Source organism: Athalia rosae, chromosome 8 (genome assembly GCF_917208135.1).
Source record: "Athalia rosae chromosome 8, iyAthRosa1.1, whole genome shotgun sequence".
Taxonomy (NCBI): domain Eukaryota; kingdom Metazoa; phylum Arthropoda; class Insecta; order Hymenoptera; family Athaliidae; genus Athalia; species Athalia rosae.
In genome coordinates this window covers 3,884,445-3,895,736 of record NC_064033.1, presented here as the reverse complement: position 1 = coordinate 3,895,736, position 11,292 = coordinate 3,884,445, and positions in this window count along the sequence as shown.

Sequence of the window (11,292 nt, the reverse complement as noted above, 5' to 3'; positions counted from 1 at the left end):
ATCCTGTTCTCCTGATACCCAGGAAATTTTTCAGCTAAAATTTAGAATTCCAAAATACCTCCTCGATTTTCTGTTCTCCTGATACCAACAGAAAAAAAAAATTCTAAAAGAGATTCTATACAGAGGAACGAATGCATACACAGGATCAGGCACCCGGTCTCGGAATACCTCCTCGGGTATCCTGTTCTCCTGATACCCAGGAAATTTTTCGGCTAAAATTTAGAATTCCGAAATACCTCCTCGGTTTTCTGTTCTCCTGATGCCAAAAAAAAAAAAATTCTAGAAGAGATTCTATACAGAGGAACGGATGCATACACAGGATCAGGCACCCGGTCTCGGAATACCTCCTCGGGTATCCTGTTCTCCTGATACCCAGGGAATTTTTCGGCTAAAATTTAGAATTCCGAAATACCTCCTCGGTTCTCTGTTCCCCTGATACCAAAAAAAAAAAAAAAAATTCTAGAAGAGATTCTATACAGAGGAACGAATGCATACACAGGATCAGGCACCCGGTCTCGGAATACCTCCTCGGGTATCCTGTTCTCCTGATACCCAGGAAATTTTTCGGCTAAAATTTAGAATTCCGAAATACCTCCTCGGTTTTCTGTTCTCCTGATACCAAAAAAAAAAAAATTCTAAAAGAGATTCTATACGGAGGAACGAATGCATACACAGGATCAGGCACCCGGTCTCGGAATACCTCCTCGGGTATCCTGTTCTCCTGATACCCAGGAAATTTTTCGGCTAAAATTTAGAATTCCGAAATACCTCCTCGGTTTTCTGTTCTCCTGATACCAAAAAAAAAAAAATTCTAAAAGAGATTCTATACAGAGAAACGAATGCATACACAGGATCAGGCACCCGGTCTCGGAATACCTCCTCGGGTATCCTGTTCTCCTGATACCCAGGAAATTTTTCGGCTGAAATTTAGAATTCCGAAATACCTCCTCGGTTTTCTGTTCTCCTGATACCAAAAAAAAAAAATTCTGAAAGAGATTCTATACAGAGGATTGAAGGCATGCACCCGATCAGGCACCCGGTCTCGGAATACCTCCTCGGGTATCCTGTTCTCCTGATACCCAGGAAATTTTTCGGCTGAAATTTAGAATTCCGAAATACCTCCTCGGTTTTCTGTTCTCCTGATACCAAAAAAAAAAAAAATTCTAAAAGAGATTCTATACAGGGAAACAAATGCATACACAGGATCAGGCACCCGGTCTCGGAATACCTCCTCGGGTATCCTGTTCTCCTGATACCTAGGAAATTTTTTGGCTAAAATTTAGAATTCCGGAATACCTCCTCGATTTTCTGTTCTCCTGATACCAAAAAAAAAAAAAAAAATTCTAAAAGAGATTCTATACGAAGGAACGAATGCATACACAGGATCAGGCACCCGGTCTCGGAATACCTCCTCGGGTATCCTGTTCTCCTGATACCTAGGAAATTTTTCGGCTAAAATTTAAAATTCCGAAATACCTCCTCGATTTTCTGTTCTCCTGATACCAGAAAAAAAAAAATTCTAAAAGAGATTCTATACGAAGGAACTAATGCATACACAGGATCAGGCACCCGGTCTCGGAATACCTCCTCGGGTATCCTGTTCTCCTGATACCCAGGAAATTTTTCAGCTAAAATTTAGAATTCCGAAATACCTCCTCGATTTTCTGTTCTCCTGATACCAACAGAAAAAAAAAATTCTAAAAGAGATTCTATACAGAGGAACGAATGCATACACAGGATCAGGCACCCGGTCTCGGAATACCTCCTCGGGTATCCTGTTCTCCTGATACCCAGGAAATTTTTCGGCTAAAATTTAGAATTCCGAAATACCTCCTCGGTTTTCTGTTCTCCTGATGCCAAAAAAAAAAAAATTCTAGAAGAGATTCTATACAGAGGAACGGATGCATACACAGGATCAGGCACCCGGTCTCGGAATACCTCCTCGGGTATCCTGTTCTCCTGATACCCAGGGAATTTTTCGGCTAAAATTTAGAATTCCGAAATACCTCCTCGGTTCTCTGTTCCCCTGATACCAAAAAAAAAAAAAAAATTCTAGAAGAGATTCTATACAGAGGAACGAATGCATACACAGGATCAGGCACCCGGTCTCGGAATATCTCCTCCGGTATCCTGTTCTCCTGATACCCAGGAAATTTTTCGGCTAAAATTTAGAATTCCGAAATACCTCCCCGGTTTTCTGTTCTCCTGATACCAAAAAAAAAAAAATTCTAAAAGAGATTCTATACGGAGGAACGAATGCATACACAGGATCAGGCACCCGGTCTCGGAATACCTCCTCGGGTATCCTGTTCTCCTGATACCCAGGAAATTTTTCGGCTAAAATTTAGAATTCCGAAATACCTCCTCGGTTTTCTGTTCTCCTGATACCAAAAAAAAAAAAATTCTAAAAGAGATTCTATACAGAGAAACGAATGCATACACAGGATCAGGCACCCGGTCTCGGAATACCTCCTCGGGTATCCTGTTCTCCTGATACCCAGGAAATTTTTCGGCTGAAATTTAGAATTCCGAAATACCTCCTCGGTTTTCTGTTCTCCTGATACCAAAAAAAAAAAATTCTGAAAGAGATTCTATACAGAGGATTGAAGGCATGCACCCGATCAGGCACCCGGTCTCGGAATACCTCCTCGGGTATCCTGTTCTCCTGATACCCAGGAAATTTTTCGGCTAAAATTTAGAATTCCGAAATACCTCCTCGGTTTTCTGTTCTCCTGATACCAAAAAAAAAAAAATTCTAAAAGAGATTCTATACAGGGAAACAAATGCATACACAGGATCAGGCACCCGGTCTCGGAATACCTCCTCGGGTATCCTGTTCTCCTGATACCTAGGAAATTTTTTGGCTAAAATTTAGAATTCCGGAATACCTCCTCGATTTTCTGTTCTCCTGATACCAAAAAAAAAAAAAAAAATTCTCAAAGAGATTCTATACGAAGGAACGAATGCATACACAGGATCAGGCACCCGGTCTCGGAATACCTCCTCGGGTATCCTGTTCTCCTGATACCCAGAAAATTTTTTGGCTAAAATTTAGAATTCCGAAATACCTCCTCGGTTTTCTGTTCTCCTGATACCAACAAAAAAAAAAAATTCTAAAAGAGATTCTATACAGAGGAACGAATGCATACACAGATCAGGCACCCGGTCTCGGAATACCTCCTCGGGTATCCTGTTCTCCTGATACCCAGGAAATTTTTCGGCTAAAATTTAGAATTCCGAAATACCTCCTCGGTTTTCTGTTCTCCTGATACCAAAAAAAAAAAAAAAAATTCTAAAAGAGATTCTATACGAAGGAACGAATGCATACACAGGATCAGGCACCCGGTCTCGGAATACCTCCTCGGGTATCCTGTTCTCCTGATACCCAGGAAATTTTTCGGCTAAAATTTAGAATTCCGAAATACCTCCTCGGTTTTCTGTTCTCCTGATACCAACAAAAAAAAAAAATTCTAAAAGAGATTCTATACAGAGGAACGAATGCATACACAGGATCAGGCACCCGGTCTCGGAATACCTCCTCGGGTATCCTGTTCTCCTGATACCCAGGAAATTTTTCGGCTAAAATTTAGAATTCCGAAATACCTCCTCGGTTTTCTGTTCTCCTGATACCAAAAAAAAAAAAAAAATTCTAGAAGAGATTCTATACAGAGGAACGAATGCATACACAGGATCAGGCACCCGGTCTCGGAATACCTCCTCGGGTATCCTGTTCTCCTGATACCCAGGGAATTTTTCGGCTAAAATTTAGAATTCCGAAATACCTCCTCGGTTTTCTGTTCTCCTGATACCAAAAAAAAAAAAATTCTAAAAGAGATTCTATACAGAGGAACGAATGCATACACAGGATCAGGCACCCGGTCTCGGAATACCTCCTCGGGTATCCTGTTCTCCTGATACCTAGGAAATTTTTCGGCTAAAATTCAGAATTCCGAAATACCTCCTCGGTTTTCTGTTCTCCTGATACCAAAAAAAAAAAAAAAAATTCTAGAAGAGATTCTATACAGAGGAACGAATGCATACACAGGATCAGGCACCCGGTCTCGGAATACCCCCTCGGGTATCCTGTTCTCCTGATACCCAGGAAATTTTTCGGCTAAAATTTAGAATTCCGAAATACCTCCTCGGTTTTCTGTTCTCTTGATACCAAAAAAAAAAAAATTCTAAACGAGATTCTATACGAAGGAACGAATGCATACACAGGATCAGGCACCCGGTCTCGGAATACCTCCTCGGGTATCCTGTTTTCGTGATACCCAGGAAATTTTTCGGCTAAAATTTAGAATTCCGAAATACCTCCTCGGTTTTCTGTTCTCCTGATACCAAAAAAAAAAAAAATCTAGAAGAGATTCTATACAGAGGAACGAATGCATACACAGGATCAGGCACCCGGTCTCGGAATACCTCCTCGGGTATTCTGTTCTCCTGATACCCAGGAAATTTTTCGGCTAAAATTTAGAATTCCGAAATACCTCCTCGGTTTTCTGTTCTCCTGATACCAAAAAAAAAAAAATTCTAAAAGAGATTCTATACAGAGGAACGAATGCATACACAGGATCAGGCACCCGGTCTCGGAATACCTCCTCGGGTATCCTGTTCTCCTGATACCCAGAAAATTTTTCGGCTAAAATTCAGAATTCCGAAATACCTCCTCGGTTTTCTGTTCTCCTGATACCAAAAAAAAAAAAAAATTCTAGAAGAGATTCTATACAGAGGAACGAATGCATACACAGGATCAGGCACCCGGTCTCGGAATACCTCCTCGGGTATCCTGTTCTCCTGATACCCAGGAAATTTTTCGGCTAAAATTTAGAATTCCGAAATACCTCCTCGGTTTTCTGTTCTCCCGATACCAAAAAAAAAAAAATTCTAAAAGAGATTCTATACAGAGGAACGAATGCATACACAGGATCAGGCACCCGGTCTCGGAATACCTCCTCGGGTATCCTGTTCTCCTGATACCCAGGAAATTTTTCGGCTAAAATTTAGAATTCCGAAATACCTCCTCGGTTTTCTGTTCTCCTGATACCAAAAAAAAAAAAAATTCTAGAAGAGATTCTATACAGAGGAACGAATGCATACACAGGATCAGGCACCCGGTCTCGGAATACCTCCTCGGGTATCCTGTTCTCCTGATACCTAGGGAATTTTTCGGCTAAAATTTAGAATTCCGAAATACCTCCTCGGTTTTCTGTTCTCCTGATACCAAAAAAAAAAAAAATTCTAGAAGAGATTCTATACAGAGGAACGAATGCATACACAGGAGCAGGCACCCGGTCTCGGAATACCTCCTCGGGTATCCTGTTCTCCTGATACCCAGGAAATTTTTCGGCTGAAATTTAGAATTCCGAAATACCTCCTCGGTTTTCTGTTCTCCTGATACAAAAAAAAAAATAAATTTTAGAAGAGATTCTATACAGAGGAACGAATGCATACACAGGATCAGGCACCCGGTCTCGGAATACCTCCTCGGGTATCCTGTTCTCCTGATACCCAGGGAATTTTTCGGCTAAAATTTAGAATTTCGAAATACCTCCTCGGTTTTCTGTTCTCCTGATACCAAAAAAAAAAAAAAATTCTAGAAGAGATTCTATACGAAGGAACGAATGCATACACAGGATCAGGCACCCGGTCTCGGAATACCTCCTCGGGTATCCTGTTCTCCTGATACCTAGGAAATTTTTCGGCTAAAATTCAGAATTCCGAAATACCTCCTCGGTTTTCTGTTCTCCTGATACCAAAAAAAAAAAAAATTCTAAAAGAGATTCTATACAGAGGAACGAATGCATACACAGGATCAGGCACCCGGTCTCGGAATACCTCCTCGGGTATCCTGTTCTCCTGATACCTAGGAAATTTTTCGGCTAAAATTTAGAATTCCGAAATACCTCCTCGGTTTTCTGTTCTCCTGATACCAAAAGGAAAAAAAAAATTCTAAAAGAGATTCTATACAGAGGAACGAATGCATACACAGGATCAGGCACCCGGTCTCGGAATACCTCCTCGGGTATCCTGTTCTCCTGATACCTAGGAAATTTTTCGGCTAAAATTCAGAATTCCGAAATACCTCCTCGATTTTCTGTTCTCCTGATACCAAAAAAAAAAAAAAATTCTAGAAGAGATTCTATACAGAGGAACGAATGCATACACAGGATCAGGCACCCGGTCTCGGAATACCTCCTCGGGTATCCTGTTCTCCTGATACCCAGGAAATTTTTCGGCTAAAATTTAGAATTCCGAAATACCTCCTCGGTTTTCTGTTCTCCTGATACCAAAAAAAAAAAAATTCTAAAAGAGATTCTATACAGAGGAACGAATGCATACACAGGATCAGGCACCCGGTCTCGGAATACCTCCTCGGGTATCCTGTTCTCCTGATACCTAGGGAATTTTTCGGCTAAAATTTAGAATTCCGAAATACCTCCTCGGTTTTCTGTTCTCCTGATACCAAAAAAAAAAAAAATTCTAGAAGAGATTCTATACAGAGGAACGAATGCATACACAGGATCAGGCACCCGGTCTCGGAATACCTCCTCGGGTATCCTGTTCTCCTGATACCTAGGGAATTTTTCGGCTAAAATTTAGAATTCCGGAATACCTCCTCGGTTTTCTGTTCTCCTGATACCAAAAAAAAAAAAAATTCTAGAAGAGATTCTATACAGAGGAACGAATGCATACACAGGAGCAGGCACCCGGTCTCGGAATACCTCCTCGGGTATCCTGTTCTCCTGATACCCAGGGAATTTTTCGGCTAAAATTTAGAATTTCGAAATACCTCCTCGGTTTTCTGTTCTCCTGATACCAAAAAAAAAAAAAAATTCTAGAAGAGATTCTATACGAAGGAACGAATGCCTACACAGGATCAGGCACCCGGTCTCGGAATACCTCCTCGGGTATCCTGTTCTCCTGATACCTAGGAAATTTTTCGGCTAAAATTCGGAATTCCGAAATACCTCCTCGGTTTTCTGTTCTCCTGATACCAAAAAAAAAAAAAAATTCTAGAAGAGATTCTATACAGAGGAACGAATGCATACACAGGATCAGGCACCCGGTCTCGGAATACCTCCTCGGGTATCCTGTTCTCCTGATACCTAGGAAATTTTTCGGCTAAAATTTAGAATTCCGAAATACCTCCTCGGTTTTCTGTTCTCCTGATACCAAAAGGAAAAAAAAAATTCTATAAAGATTCTATACAGAGGAACGAATGCATACACAGGATCAGGCACCCGGTCTCGGAATACCTCCTCGGGTATCCTGTTCTCCTGATACCTAGGAAATTTTTCGGCTAAAATTTAGAATTCCGGAATACCTCCTCGGTTTTCTGTTCTCCTGATACCAAAAAAAAAAAAAATTCTAGAAGAGATTCTATACAGAGGAACGAATGCATACACAGGAGCAGGCACCCGGTCTCGGAATACCTCCTCGGGTATCCTGTTCTCCTGATACCCAGGAAATTTTTCGGCTGAAATTTAGAATTCCGAAATACCTCCTCGGTTTTCTGTTCTCCTGATACCAAAAAAAAAAAAAATTTTAGTAGAGATTCTATACAGAGGAACGAATGCATACACAGGATCAGGCACCCGGTCTCGGAATACCTCCTCGGGTATCCTGTTCTCCTGATACCCAGGGAATTTTTCGGCTAAAATTTAGAATTTCGAAATACCTCCTCGGTTTTCTGTTCTCCTGATACCAAAAAAAAAAAAATTCTAAAAGAGATTCTATACAGAGGAACGAATGCATACACAGGATCAGGCACCCGGTCTCGGAATACCTCCTCGGGTATCCTGTTCTCCTGATACCTAGGGAATTTTTCGGCTTAAATTTAGAATTCCGGAATACCTCCTCGGTTTTCTGTTCTCCTGATACCAAAAAAAAAAAAAATTCTAGAAGAGATTCTATACAGAGGAACGAATGCATACACAGGAGCAGGCACCCGGTCTCGGAATACCTCCTCGGGTATCCTGTTCTCCTGATACCCAGGAAATTTTTCGGCTGAAATTTAGAATTCCGAAATACCTCCTCGGTTTTCTGTTCTCCTGATACCAAAAAAAAAAAAATTCTAAAAGAGATTCTATACAGAGGAACGAATGCATACACAGGATCAGGCACCCGGTCTCGGAATACCTCCTCGGGTATCCTGTTCTCCTGATACCTAGGGAATTTTTCGGCTAAAATTTAGAATTCCGAAATACCTCCTCGGTTTTCTGTTCTCCTGATACCAAAAAAAAAAAAAATTCTAGAAGAGATTCTATACAGAGGAACGAATGCATACACAGGAGCAGGCACCCGGTCTCGAAATACCTCCTCGGGTTTCCTGTTCTCCTGATACCCAGGAAATTTTTCGGCTGAAATTTAGAATTCCGAAATACCTCCTCGGTTTTCTGTTCTCCTGATACCAAAAAAAAAAAAAATTTTAGTAGAGATTCTATACAGAGGAACGAATGCATACACAGGATCAGGCACCCGGTCTCGGAATACCTCCTCGGGTATCCTGTTCTCCTGATACCCAGGGAATTTTTCGGCTAAAATTTAGAATTTCGAAATACCTCCTCGGTTTTCTGTTCTCCTGATACCAAAAAAAAAAAAATTCTAAAAGAGATTCTATACAGAGGAACGAATGCATACACAGGATCAGGCACCCGGTCTCGGAATACCTCCTCGGGTATCCTGTTCTCCTGATACCTAGGGAATTTTTCGGCTAAAATTTAGAATTCCGGAATACCTCCTCGGTTTTCTGTTCTCCTGATACCAAAAAAAAAAAAAATTCTAGAAGAGATTCTATACAGAGGAACGAATGCATACACAGGAGCAGGCACCCGGTCTCGGAATACCTCCTCGGGTATCCTGTTCTCCTGATACCCAGGAAATTTTTCGGCTGAAATTTAGAATTCCGAAATACCTCCTCGGTTTTCTGTTCTCCTGATACCAAAAAAAAAATAAATTTTAGAAGAGATTCTATACAGAGGAACGAATGCATACACAGGATCAGGCACCCGGTCTCGGAATACCTCCTCGGGTATCCTGTTCTCCTGATACCCAGGGAATTTTTCGGCTAAAATTTAGAATTTCGAAATACCTCCTCGGTTTTCTGTTCTCCTGATACCAAAAAAAAAAAAAAATTCTAGAAGAGATTCTATACGAAGGAACGAATGCCTACACAGGATCAGGCACCCGGTCTCGGAATACCTCCTCGGGTATCCTGTTCTCCTGATACCTAGGAAATTTTTCGGCTAAAATTCGGAATTCCGAAATACCTCCTCGGTTTTCTGTTCTCCTGATACCAAAAAAAAAAAAAAATTCTAGAAGAGATTCTATACAGAGGAACGAATGCATACACAGGATCAGGCACCCGGTCTCGGAATACCTCCTCGGGTATCCTGTTCTCCTGATACCTAGGAAATTTTTCGGCTAAAATTTAGAATTCCGAAATACCTCCTCGGTTTTCTGTTCTCCTGATACCAAAAGGAAAAAAAAAATTCTATAAAGATTCTATACAGAGGAACGAATGCATACACAGGATCAGGCACCCGGTCTCGGAATACCTCCTCGGGTATCCTGTTCTCCTGATACCTAGGAAATTTTTCGGCTAAAATTTAGAATTCCGGAATACCTCCTCGGTTTTCTGTTCTCCTGATACCAAAAAAAAAAAAAATTCTAGAAGAGATTCTATACAGAGGAACGAATGCATACACAGGAGCAGGCACCCGGTCTCGGAATACCTCCTCGGGTATCCTGTTCTCCTGATACCCAGGAAATTTTTCGGCTGAAATTTAGAATTCCGAAATACCTCCTCGGTTTTCTGTTCTCCTGATACCAAAAAAAAAAAAAATTTTAGTAGAGATTCTATACAGAGGAACGAATGCATACACAGGATCAGGCACCCGGTCTCGGAATACCTCCTCGGGTATCCTGTTCTCCTGATACCCAGGGAATTTTTCGGCTAAAATTTAGAATTTCGAAATACCTCCTCGGTTTTCTGTTCTCCTGATACCAAAAAAAAAAAAATTCTAAAAGAGATTCTATACAGAGGAACGAATGCATACACAGGATCAGGCACCCGGTCTCGGAATACCTCCTCGGGTATCCTGTTCTCCTGATACCTAGGGAATTTTTCGGCTCAAATTTAGAATTCCGGAATACCTCCTCGGTTTTCTGTTCTCCTGATACCAAAAAAAAAAAAAATTCTAGAAGAGATTCTATACAGAGGAACGAATGCATACACAGGAGCAGGCACCCGGTCTCGGAATACCTCCTCGGGTATCCTGTTCTCCTGATACCCAGGAAATTTTTCGGCTGAAATTTAGAATTCCGAAATACCTCCTCGGTTTTCTGTTCTCCTGATACCAAAAAAAAAAAAATTCTAAAAGAGATTCTATACAGAGGAACGAATGCATACACAGGATCAGGCACCCGGTCTCGGAATACCTCCTCGGGTATCCTGTTCTCCTGATACCCAGGGAATTTTTCGGCTAAAATTTAGAATTTCGAAATACCTCCTCGGTTTTCTGTTCTCCTGATACCAAAAAAAAAAAAAAATTCTAGAAGAGATTCTATACCTAGGAACGAATGCCTACACAGGATCAGGCACCCGGTCTCGGAATACCTCCTCGGGTATCCTGTTCTCCTGATACCTAGGAAATTTTTCGGCTAAAATTCGGAATTCCGAAATACCTCCTCGGTTTTCTGTTCTCCTGATACAAAAAAAAAAAAAAAATTCTAGAAGAGATTCTATACAGAGGAACGAATGCATACACAGGATCAGGCACCCGGTCTCGGAATACCTCCTCGGGTATCCTGTTCTCCTGATACCTAGGAAATTTTTCGGCTAAAATTTAGAATTCCGGAATACCTCCTCGGTTTTCTGTTCTCCTGATACCAAAAAAAAAAAAAATTCTAGAAGAGATTCTATACAGAGGAACGAATGCATACACAGGAGCAGGCACCCGGTCTCGGAATACCTCCTCGGGTATCCTGTTCTCCTGATACCCAGGAAATTTTTCGGCTGAAATTTAGAATTCCGAAATACCTCCTCGGTTTTCTGTTCTCCTGATACCAAAAAAAAAAAAAATTTTAGTAGAGATTCTATACAGAGGAACGAATGCATACACAGGATCAGGCACCCGGTCTCGGAATACCTCCTCGGGTATCCTGTTCTCCTGATACCCAGGGAATTTTTCGGCTAAAATTTAGAATTTCGAAATACCTCCTCGGTTTTCTGTTCTCCTGATACCAAAAAAAAAAATTCTAAAAGAGATTCTATACAGAGGAACGAAT